A 13,333-nucleotide genomic window follows, 5' to 3' on the forward strand; every position below is an offset into this window, starting at 1 on the left:
TAAAACTTAGCAACTAAAAGTAATATTTTCTCAGAAATGAAAAAAGTCTAGAGAAGGTGAATTTAAGCATATTCACATTTAAAAATTTGGAAGTAAGAGATGATACTGGTACATTTGAAACTATTAATATCATCATATATCACTGCAAAAGTCATGCTGAATAATGTATTTTTAAACCACTGAATGTGTAGTTTTAAAAAAGATAAAGACCTTCTTATAATGTCTTAAACTAAAAGGAAAGGAAATTTAAAGAAATAATGTCTTTTTTGATATCGATATATTCCAAATTTGTCACTGTCTTCAGCTTCATTCTTTTGTTATGCTCTACTGAAATTAAATTTAATAACTTAAAATATTATTTGTAATGATTAAGTATTCATAAAGATATCATTTTTCACTCATCTGTCCATCCATATGTGTACTCTGAAAGATGCCTGAAGTGAAGCTCTCCTCATACCAATTCTAGTTATTATTGCATAAGGATTTTGGGTGTTTTAACACATTTCTCTGTACCTTTTATTTCTTTACAAATAAATTTTTGAGTTCACAGTGGGCATGAATCCTATAAAAATAATAAAACAATTTTATTTAAAAAGATAGTAATGACCAATATGCTAAGACATTACCGATGCTTAATTCCAGGTGGTAGGAACATGTATGATATGGATGGCTTGTTTACTTCTTAGTACATTTCAGTATCATTTTAATTAAAGAATTCAAACAAATAAATTAATAAATTACAAGACATCATAGAACCTACTATCGACAAGAGTGGGATTTCCAAAAAACAAGCAACAAATTGTTTCATCATGTGGGGCTCTGTTCTGTTACTCGATGACCCTAATAGTTATTTTCATTCCTTGAGGGAACAGATTTTGAACCTTGTAAAATGAGGTGGAATTTTCCATAAGGATGGAATTCATTAGCACAATATCTGCATTCTATGAAAACATCTGGTGATTTTTGTTATACTGTCTTGTGTTTAGGCTTAATTTCCTGCCAAAGAATAAGGGTGGGTTTTAAGAATAATTCACTGTTTTTCTGTCCATAGACTTTTGACCAAATAAAGTATATTTGCATTAAAGAACTAAATAAATTGCATTATAATTGTAACATTTTTAAACTTTTCTGAAACATGTATTATTTTTCTCATTTTGAAGAGTAAATGTCACAATTCTTAGAATAAGTAAATCCAGTTCACTTTCCGAGTAAAGCCTCCAAGCATTCCATATAGATGCTTTAAGAAGGAAAGTAATAGTGGATGTTGTTTCCACTCATTTTCTATATAATATACTAACTTATCAATGTGTTGTTGATATTGTTGAGTCGCTAAGTCAAAACTGAGTTTTTGTGACTCCATGGACCATAGCCCGCCATGCTCCTATGTCCGTGGAATTTCCCAGGCAAGAATACTGGAGTGGGTTGCCATTTCCTTCTCCAGGGGATCTTCCTGACCCAGGGATCAAACCCACATCTCCTGCAATGACAGGAGGATTCTCTGCCACTGAGCCACCTGAGAAACCCAGTCTTATCAACATGATCTAATGTCAAAGAAAATGAATAGAGTTAGTTTTCACAAAACAAGGATTAAACAGCTTTACTGACTTTGAGGTCAAATCTAGGAAGTAAAAAAAAAAAAATAATAGAATGAGGTACGTTTTATAATTAGAAATGGTGAAGTAATTGAAAAGTATTTTTAGAAGTAACCATGTTCAATGTTTGCATTGAACATCTGTGCATTTTCTGTGGTCTGTTAACTTGTCATAAATATATTAATGAACTGGTATATAGCTAATGTAGAATGAACACTCTGTTACTTAATGCGAGTAGTCATTGTTGTGTTATCATTTTGTCCCTGTTCTTTGCACAGTTCTTGTCATGTGGTGAGGTGTCACCACATGGGAAATAAGTGCTTCTGTAAATTGGAATTGAATTAAATGCAGGAAAATAATTAATTCCAGTGTAGGACTGTCTATTATTGTCAAATTGTAAGCAAGTCAAGAAATTTCTCTGATCTTAAATCAGTTGTTGTTCAGTCACTCAGTCGTGTCTGACTCTTTATGGCCTGCTGGACTGCAGTACACCAGGCTTCCCTGTCATGCACAATCTCCCAGAGTTTGCTCAAAGTCATGTCCATCGAGTCAGTGATGCCATCTTGTCACCTCATCCTCTGTTGTCCTCTTCTCCTTCTGCCTTCAATCTTTCCCAGCATCAGGGCCTTTTCTAATGAGCTGGCTCTTTGCATCAGGTGGCCAAAGTATTGGAGCTTCAACTTCAGCATCAGTACTTTCAATGAATATTCAGGACTGATTTCCTTTAGGATGGACTGGTTGGATCTCCTTGCAGTCCAAGAGACTCTCAAGAGTCTTCTCCAACACCACAGTTCAAAAGCATCAATTCTTCAGCTCTCAGCCTTCTTTATGGTCTAACTCTCACATTAATACATGAAATAATTGTGAAAAATTACCTCTCAGTGTAAGGTGTTTTGACTATCAGTGGTGGTGGTTCAGTTGCCAAGTCGTGTCTGACTCTTGCGACCTTGTGGACTGTAATTCGCCAGGCTCCTCTGTCCTAGGGATTTTCCAGGCAAGAATATTGGAGTAGGTTGCCATTTCCTTCTCCAGGGGATCTTCTTGACCCACAAATCCAACCCAGGTCTCCTGCATTGAAGGCAGATTCCTGCATTGCAGGCAGATTCTTTACCGACTAAGCTACAAGGGAAGCCTTGACTATCATTGGATCTGGGTAAAAACTAAAATTTCTAATTTCCATGATTCTGTTTCACTAGTCAAATTTATTTCCACTTTCTGTTTCCTCCTTAAAGAGTAACATTCTGTTTATTTACGGCATTACTCCCAATTTAAACTTCTTAATTGACACCTGCCCCCCGGCCACAGAATATCTCTGTAGTATACTTGTTTAATAATTTTTAAAATATAGTTGACGTATACAGAGTGAAGTAAGCCAGAAAGATAAAGACCAATACAGTGTACTAACACATATATATGGAATTTAGAAAGATGGTAACGATAACCCTATATGCAAAACAGAAAAAGAGACACAGATGTACAGAACAGACTTTTGGACTCTGTGGGAGAAGGCGAGGGTGGGATGTTTTGAGAGAACAGCATCGAAACATGTATATTATCAAGGGTGAAACAGATCACCAGCCCAGGTTGGATGCATGAGACAAGTGCTCGGGGCTGGTGTACTGGGAAGACCCAGAGGGATCGGGTGGAGAGGGAGGTGGGAGTGGGGATTGGGATGGGGAACACATGTAAATCCATGGCTGATTCATGTCAATGTATGGCAAAAGCCAGTACAATATTGTAAAGTAATGAGCCTCCAACAAATAAAAATAAATGGAAAAAAATTTAAAAAATAAAAAAAAAGAAGAAAGATAAAAAAATATAGTTTTCATTGAGGGAACTCTTCCCATGTATTTGAGGTAAAATACATTCTCTTATTGTGTGCATGGACTACTTTTAGATAAAAGTTCATGAGTTGGCAAAAGTGATTGAATGGGAACTAGTGAGTCAATCCTGAAAATAATTTTATGAATGGATACTACAGTGCCTTCCCTCTAATAAAACTATTGTACATCTAACATTTAGTTTATGTTGATTGCTTTCTGACACATAAATAAACCCATCTTTATATTATGCAGGATTCCTGTTAGTGGTAATATCAAGAATATAAATCTTTCCTTGTGATTTCTATTACTGTTCTTCTTCCCCAACCTGAAGTGACCTTAAGCAGGTTTTTAATTAAAGTAATGTGAGTCCCTGAGTGTATCACCTCTTTTATGCATGATCAGGTTACCCTGGCATGTATTCCAACTCTCTTGTAAACTTGAATTTTATGGATGGGTAATAAAATCCTTCTTTTCAAGGTTTGAAATTTTATTTCCACCTTAAAAAAAAGTGGTATATTCTTTGCCAGTGCTTATATAATATTGTGTAAAGTGTGAGAAATTCACATAAAGGTGTTTTAGATGGGATTTGAAAATGAGGACTTTTAAACCTCTGTTAATTTTTCAGCTGTTTAGAAATGAAGTGATGCTATTTTTTTCTATGCAATATATATTTGATAGAGTTTTAATTTTCTTGATTTGAAGCAAGACTAAATTGTGGTGTCCAGCAGAAATATTTTAATCAGTGCTTCAAGTTTTGTAGGAATAAAACCCTCAGTCTTTCGAAAGATTCTTTAAGAATATTGATGTACAATGAAGATCATGAAATGTTAGCCCCATGCCTCTAACTTTTACTGTCATTATAACCTTGAGCAAGGATATTAATCTTTCTAAGATGGTTGATTTGTCTGTAAAACTGAAAGTAATTACATTATTAATTTTTACGTTTGAGAAATTAGAGAGAACGCAATTTAAAAATGTAGATCACAAAGCAAGCACTCTAAAATGTTTACTATTTTCAATCATTTATTCATACTTTAAATAACTAAAGACCTTCCCTCTTGCTCAGTCCTACCCTAAATAGAAGGCCTCAAATAGTTTAGTGAACTTTTTAATCTCTTGAACCCTCCATCATTTACTCAAAACTAAGTTTGTTTTTTTTTAATTACACATTGTAAATTTTTTAAAAGTTGATTAATTTTTCACTTTCCGATAACAATTTTCCTCCTTTTTGTATAGACCAAAGACTAACCCAAGTTTTGCCTTTATCTTAACACTACTGAAGGACTCAAGACTTGGAACTAGCTAAGTTTCTAATACCGGGTCTGTCCATATCCCAAGTTGGTTCAAGAAATACTTTACATCTTCTTTTTGTTCTGCCATAAGATATTATTTGTCTCTATAATGTTCTCTTTCTTTTCCAGTTGAGGCTGTTATGTAGATGGATACAATTCTGCCTTTGATTTGAGTTGTTGAAATAGTTCTTTCTTTTTCCTTATAATGTAACCCTGGAAAGATTTGTTGATTGAAAATTACCAAATAAAGGTTGACTGCAGTGATGCCTTTAAATATGTTCTCCACACTCTTAAAATACCATTTTTGTATATATGGTATGGGCTTCTCAGGTGACTCAGTGGTAAAGAATCCACCTGCCAATGCAGGAGACACAAGAGATGCAGGTTCAATCCCTGGGTTGGGAAGATCCCCTGAATAAGAAAATGGCAACCCACTCCAATATTCTTGCCTAGGAAATCCCATGGACAGAGGAAACTGGTGGGCTACAGTCCACAGGGTCACACGAGTCAGACATGACTTAGCAACTAAACAATAATAACAACGATATATGGTATGTATGTGTGTGTATATTTATATACATACATAGAAGTTTAAAATCAGTAGATGTCTACTGTTGATTATGTAACCTGATGTATATATACATTGAAGAAGGAAATGGCAACCTGCTTCTGTATTCTTTCTTTTAAAATAATTTATTTATTTTAATTGGAGGATAATTATTTTACAACATTGTGATGGTTTCTGCCATACATCAACATGAATTGGTCACAGGTATACACGTGTTCCCCTCATTCTGAACCTCCCTCCTCACCCTATCTCTCTGAGTTGTCCCAGAGTACAGGTTTTGGATGCCCTGCTTCATGCTTCAAGTTTGCACTGGTCATCTCTTTTACATATGGTAATGTACATGTTTCAATGCCATTCTCTCAAATCATCCCACCTTGGCCTTCTCCCACTAGGTCCAGAAGTCTGTTCTTTACATCTGTGTCTCCTTTGCTTCCCTGCATGTAGGATCATTGGTACCATCTTTCTAAATTCCATATATATGCATTAATATAAAGTATTTGTTTTTCTCTGACTTACTTCACTTTGTATAATAGGCTCAAGGTTTATCTACCTCATTAGAACTGACTCAAATGCATTCCTTTTTATAGCTGAGTAATATTCCATTGTGTATATGTACCACAACTTCCTTATTCACTCATCTGCCAATGGACATCTAGGTTGCCTGCATAATTTTCCCTGGAAAATTCCATGGACAGAAGAGCCTGGTGGGCTACAGTCCATGGGGTCACAAGAGTCGGACATGACTGAACATGTGTGCATGCACACACACACACACACACACACACACATATATGGTGGACAGTTGCTGCTTTTAAATAAGGAACTGAATTTAAGAAGCACCTTTCTTAAGAACTGATTGTTTTAAAGCATAAGTCACTCTTAAAGCTGTCAATGACGGGCTAAATTTACCCATTTTTAAATAGAGATGCTGGGTGATAGATGAGGAGGAGGTATGAGCTCTTGGCTTGAAAACAGAATACTTGCACTCTGGGCACAGATTGCATTCTCTCTTAACTTAGAACTATTACTTACATCTTTTCATTCCAGTTCTTTCTTTGTGAGACAGCCCGAAGAGCCTAAATACACTGGACATAAACATGTTTTTCATTTTGTTTGGCTTTATTTTTTCTTCAGTAGCTTGAGTTTTCCTCTGTAAATTTATGCAGGATTATGTAGTTTATGGGTTTCCCTGGTGGCTCAGATAGCAAAGAATATGCCTGCAATTCAGGAGACCTGGGTTCCATCCCTCAGTTGGGAAGATCCCCTGGAGAAGAGAATGGCAACCAGTGTAGTTTATATTGTGTGCCATAATAAAGTTAAATAGAAGAGTTAAACAAAAGTCACTCAAGTTTTCTGAGGCTGTGTCTCTTAAAAGCATATTTTACCAGAGAATTCTTTATCGAATAAGTGATCCTCAGAGAGCTGAGTGAATTTTGTAAAGCTGTCTAAATGAGTTGGGGAAGTTTTCTCACAGGGTGTAATAATTGAGCTTGAAGAAGGAATCTTCCAGCTGAAGATTATAGCTACAAATTAGTCTATATTGAAGGTGTTGTGAACTGGAATTAGAGATGAAAACTCTTCCACCTGGAATGTTTTCAGCTTCCAGGATTAGAGAACACACTTCATAATGCCTTAAGCAACAGCAATAAAGACACCCACATATAGTGGACCAAACAAGGTGGAAATGTAGTTCTGTTTCCCATAAGAGTCTTGAGAAAGTCAGCAGGTGGGTGACTCTGCTCCAGGAAGACATCCAAGGTTCCAGATTCCATCTGTCTTATCATCTGCCATTTTCCAGACTGTATATGTTATAGCTACCTAAACTGTCTGCATGTTATGGAGTTAACAGAATATATATAGGGAATAACCACTGATTTTGTTTTTTATTTTTTTGCACAAATCTGATTTTGGAGACACCTTTAATGTTTTCTGGGGAATTTACAGTTCTACAAAGCACTGGCAGATGCTGCTTCAGTTATGGTTTGTCCATTCATCTCCAACCCCTTTGGTGTCAAGAAAATGCTTAAGTGTAGAACAGAACTTCTGTAGAGTAGCTTCTCAAAAATAGAAGCACTAACAAAAAGAAAAAAAAGGAGGTAAGCAAGAGATGTTAAGGATGTTTGTGCACATTTGGAGTTATAATTTCATTGACCTACAGGAGTTTGAGGATTTTTATAGTCTTAAGGTGACAAATTATAATTCAAAAAATGAGTCTGAAAATATGGTCATCAGGCAATAGTCACTCTGTGGACTACAGTAAAAGGAATTAAATCAAAGAGCTGTGTTATAGTTACTGTTCAAAAACATCAAAACTAGGAAAGTAATCTCTCCATTTTCAAAACAGACATGATTTAATATTGGGGTAGATTTGGACGTTATGCACTAGATACTCTTTGGAAAAGCAATTCACAGAACACTAATTGAATTTTTGGACTGTAACAGAGATAATTTCAGCGTGCCAAAAAAATTAGCAAAAGTAAAGGCTCTTACTAATTTGATTTTCACTAAGGGAAACAAAGTGATTGAAAGCTGAAGTAGAAATTGAACTATTTCCATCATCAAAATCAGAATATGAAGGGAAAGCATAAACATTTCCACCGAGGAAATTTTAACTTTTTTTTTTTTTTTTTTTTTACTTTTTCAACAGCAGGAAAAATAGGTAATGAGCAGATTTTTGTCTTCACCTTATTACTATGATTGTTGTTATTTGAGTAGAATGACTGCTCAGTTGTGTTCTGTGTCAAAAAAACAACCAATAGGAGAATTTGTATATGGAGGCTTCCAAAGTGGCTCTAGTGGTAAAGAATCTACCTTTCAATGCAGGAAGCACAGACATGAGGGTTCCATCCCTGGGTCAGGAAGATCCCCTGGAGTTGGAAATGGTAACCCGCTGCAGTATTCTTGCCTGGAACATTCCATAGACAGATGAGCCTGGCAGGCTACAGTTCATGGGGTCTCAAAGAGTTGGACTCAGCAGAGCACACACACACAGAATTTAAAATAGGGAGTCATTTTTGAATAAGAAGACAAAATATGTCTATTTGTATATCTTCTAATGGAAAGGGATGTATTTTTACAGCTAGTAATATTGCCTGTTTACACACACAAACCAAGTGGTGTTCTAAAATTGATTCCAGGTTTTTTCTAATTCTATTTGAAAATAAATTTTGCCAGTTATTTTTATTGAATTTCTTGAATTCCAGATATTTATTTAAAATATTAATGTTGACTCTGAGAAAGTGAAAGTGTTAGTTGCTCAGTCATGTCCAGCTCCTTGCCACCCCATGGACTGTTGCCCACCAGGCTCCTCTGTCCATGGAATTCTCCAGGCAAGAATACTAGAGTGGGTAGCTATTTCCTCCTCCAGGGTATCTTCCCAACCCAGGAACTGAACTCAGATCTCCTGCATTGCAGGCAGATTCTTTCCCTTCTGAGCCACCAGGGATTATAATATGGGGGAAAATGTATCTGCATTTGCATGGCTTTTATAAACCCTGTGTTATATAAATTTATTCCTGTTAGCAGCATTCTGAAAGGAATTGAGTTTCATTTTTTGCACATGAGTATTTTTAAAACCAGGCAATTTTAAAGATCTAATGCTTTCTCGATTCCAGTGCAGAAATTTGAAGATAAATCTATGAGGCACCTACGTCCCAAAGTTCCCATTTCCCATTTACAAATTTGCAGAAATCTGAATGATGTGAGGGCTATTTCTCTTAAGTGATGCTGTATGCTAATATACATGCTATTATTATTTTATCATACAAGAGCAGGCTTCCCAGGTGTCACTAATGGGAAAAATAAAAAACCTTCCAATGCTAGAAACTCTAGAGATGAGGTTTCAATCCCTGGGGTGGGAAGCTCCCCTGAAATAGGAAATGGCAACCCGCTCCAGTATTCTTGCCTGAAACATTCCATGAACAGAGGAGCCTGGCGGGCTACAGTACATGGGGTTGCAAAGAGTCGTACATGAAGAGCTGTTATAAATTTATTGAAATTAAGTCTTTAATTCATTCAATTTTTTTTCCTATATCAGTAAAATATTTATTAAATGGCATTGTAGAGCTCTGCTATATGCTGGAGACATGGTTATGAGAAAAACAGATATGATTCCTGCCTTCACTGACTGGAGGACTTTTGGGGGATCTTTTGGTTTATGCGCTATAGGTGGATAGATCACCTATAAAGTAAAGCAGGAAATCAAAGTGGGTGATGTATTTTTTCTTATAATTTCTCAAATGGTAGTTAAAGATATCTTCAGAAAAGTAGCTCTGTAAACGGTTCCAAGGAATGTGTATTCTCATAGAAAAACACATGGCCTATTTGCTTTAGGTCACAAAACACCAGCCTTATGATTAAAAAAAAAAAGTTTTATTGGGTTCATTCAGGTTTTTCTGTAAGATTTAACAGAAAAGCCAGTATGAAGTTTTTGGCCAACCCAATACTTCCCTCCTCCTATCCTTCACCCACCAGTCCCTGAGTAAGTGAATGCAGAATACAAACACACCCAAACCCCAAACACTATATAATCCTAAACATGTTGTGCCTGTGGATTAGGCTTTTGGAAAGTTCAGTGCTTTTATTCAATTGCTTAGCATGATCAGATTCTTGTTTTATTTTCTTACAGTAAGAAATATTCAAATTGTAAAATCCTTCTTATAGTATACTATTACATTATTACTTACAGTTTTTACTGGAGTTTTTTTGAGTTTACAAGAACTATAGCTTTTTCATAAGATTTATGTACCAGTTTTTCTTTCCATTTAAAATAAAAGGGTTCAAAATATGTATTTTCTCTGAAAAACACCAGCCTCTTAAATAAATGCAACTCATATGACAAATGAAATAAATCTGTTAACAGCACAGTAGGGCTAACGTGGAAAATATTTAGTGTTTAGTGTTAATTTTATTACAAGAGAATCAAAGCATTTCATTATTTAGAACTAAGTCTTGACAGAAATATTTAACTAAACCACTATAATTTATCTTGTACCTTGATATATGTGGCTAAAACTCATGTAAAAATCTTTTTGCAAGTTTAGGAGATCATGATTTAGTTGGCAAGGAAACCATACATATAAAATGAACCAACATGAACATTTAAAAAGAGAAGAAAAAACTTAATAATTGACATTCCAAATGAATCATTCCTCTAAAAACAGAGGAAAATGCTAAAAAACATGATAAATAGAATTTAAAAAATGGGGTAACATATAAATAATACATTTCAATCAGACCATAAACACAAAAGGAAACAAGAAGACAAGATTTCGATTTGAAATTGAATTTTCCTTAACAAATAAATTGAAAAGAAGACATTAAATTTGGCCCTTAGTTTTTCCAGAAAATGCTTAATATTTGTTTAAACTATTGCTGATATGAGTAGTTTAAATCTATTCATACATCTTACTTGAGGTAATAGTCATTTTGAGAGATAGAAAAATAACTAATATTTTTTTTCTTCAGAATGCATCTTATCTTTACCTAAATTGGAATTCTGATTATTTGTTGGAATTTAATTAGTGCTTATTGATAATGAGCCCAACATAGGATGCATTATAACTCAGCACCCAGTTATCTAATCTTCTTGTGCTCCATAATACACATTCTTGGGAAATGGAGACCGGGAAAATGCAAAGATGACAGATCATAATGTTATAAAAAAATAGACTTTATTCCCTTTCGAGCTCATTTAATTTGAGGGTGCAGTGTAAAAAAATTTTATAATTTATTGCATACTGATGGTCATAAGTATCACTTCAGAAAGCTTTTTTTGTGTTTTCTTATGGTAGAGCCTATTTTCCAGTTACAAAATTTTAAGAAAATTTCTTGTGAAAATGTGGCGTTCTGAAAAAGAGGCTACTATGGAATTGTGGCCCTAGAACAATGAGCTTGCCTATGTATTCTCATGTTCTTAAGTGTTTTTCCACTCAAACGTATTGTAAAACTAAGATTTACAGAATATATAGTCCATTCATGATGGCTCAGACTGTAAAGAATCCATCTACAATGCAGGAGACCTGGGTTCAATCCCTGGGTTGGGAAGAGCCCCTGGAGGAGGGTATGGCAGCCCACTCCAGTATTCTTGCCTGGAGGCTCCTCATGGACAGAGAAGCCTGGTGGGCTCCAGTCCATGGGGTGGCGAAGAGTCGGACATGCCTGAGCAGCTAAGCACATTCCTGGACTTGAAGTCCTAAGAGTGTCTGCTGAATAAAACATAATGCTCAACTTTGGACTTCCCTGTTAGCACGACTGATAACGAATCTGCCTGCAATGCCACAGACTCCAGTTTGATGCCTGGGTCAGGCAGAGCCCCTGGAGAAGGGATAGGCTACCCACTTCAGTATTCTTGGGCTTTCCTGGTGGCTCAACTGGTAAAGAATCCTCCTGCAATGCGGGAGACCTGGGTTTGATCCCTGGGTTGGGAAGATTCCTGGAGAAGGGAATGGTTACCTGCCCCAGTATTCTGGCCTGGATAATTCCATGGACTGTATAGTCCATGGGGTCACAAAGGGTCAGACACAACTGAGCAACTTTCGCTTCACTCATGATGAAGAATAACCCAAATGATGACTTGTAGAACACTTAAACTATTGTCAATGTGGGATGATAGTTTAATGGCCTCAGCTCCTCTATCATCTGAGAATTATGTGCCTCAGCAGCCAGAACCCCAGAATTCATGACAGTGTAGTAATGCATTATTTAGCACTTGCAAATATCTGGAAATTGAGAGTTTGTACATAATTTAACCATTTCAAATATTTAAAATGAAATGAATCCATTGGGGAAAATGTAATATGCATGACTGATTAAATGAACATATACTGTGTGTCAGGCGTTACTCTAATTGTTTTATATATATTTTCAATTAAACTTACCACTTCCCTGTGGGTGCAGAATTATTTTTATTCCTATTTTACAGATCCGTAAATAGAGTCCACAAGTTAAGGTCTAGAGCTACAATAATTAATTGTTGGCTGAACTGAAATATGAGCCACAAGTAAGGCAACTCCAGATTCTGTACACTTAAGATATTGCTATACTACTAAGTAAACTGTGATTATTGTAGATTTTTAATTATATTCCAAAGGTCTGAGGTGACAGGAATGTGGAGTTGGGATAATCACTTGCTTTTACCCTTACTTCTGCTGGGTCAATACAGTCACCCCGAATTTCCTTGTAGATGGCTATAGACAAAACTGGAACATAGCTAGACTGACCACTTCACTTCACCTGGCCAGAGCACTAAAATTTCTTGTTATGCACTATCCAGGGGAGACTAGAATCAGTTCTCGTAACCTCACATCCATGAACTTTTATAAAAATTCTTATCACTTGAAACTGCATGATTAAATTCTTGACTTTCATTTTGCCTGAAAGACAATGTGCTTTGCCAAACATTGCATCAAATATAGGCATACCTCATGCTATTGTGCTTTGTTTTATCGTGCTTCTGAGATATTTGTAATTTGTTTTCATTTTTTTTTTTTTTTTTTAACAAACTGAAGGTTTCAGGTAACTTGGTATGGAGCAAGTATAATTTAATTTAAAAGGTAGCGCCATTTTTCTAATGGCATTTGTTCACATCAAGTGTCCATCTCACATTTTGGTCATTCTTGAAATTTGGAACTTTTTGTTAGGTTGATGCAAAGTAATTGCGATTTTTGCATTGTTGAAATTTGCCATTTGATATTGGAATACATTCTAAATAAATATGGCTATATTATACATCATTTTAATCTGCATTTCTCGCCTTCTATTCTTTGCTAGTGACTTATTACTTACTGTTTTTTATATTTATCTTAGACTAGAAATGATGTTAGGCAAAAGGCAAATTCAAGCAATTTAATTATTTGAGTTCAGAATGGGCTGTAAAATAACGGAGACAACTTGCAATGTCAGCAATGCATTTGGCTAAGAAACTGCTAATGAATGTACAGTGCAATGGTGGTTCAAGAAGTTTTATAAAAGAGACTAGAGCCTTGAAGTTGAAGAGTGTAGTGGCTGGCCATCAGAAGTTGACAGTGACAATTGTGAGCCATTATTGAAGCTGATCCT

This window comes from Odocoileus virginianus, chromosome 25, assembly GCF_023699985.2.
Source record: "Odocoileus virginianus isolate 20LAN1187 ecotype Illinois chromosome 25, Ovbor_1.2, whole genome shotgun sequence".
Lineage (NCBI taxonomy): Eukaryota > Metazoa > Chordata > Mammalia > Artiodactyla > Cervidae > Odocoileus > Odocoileus virginianus.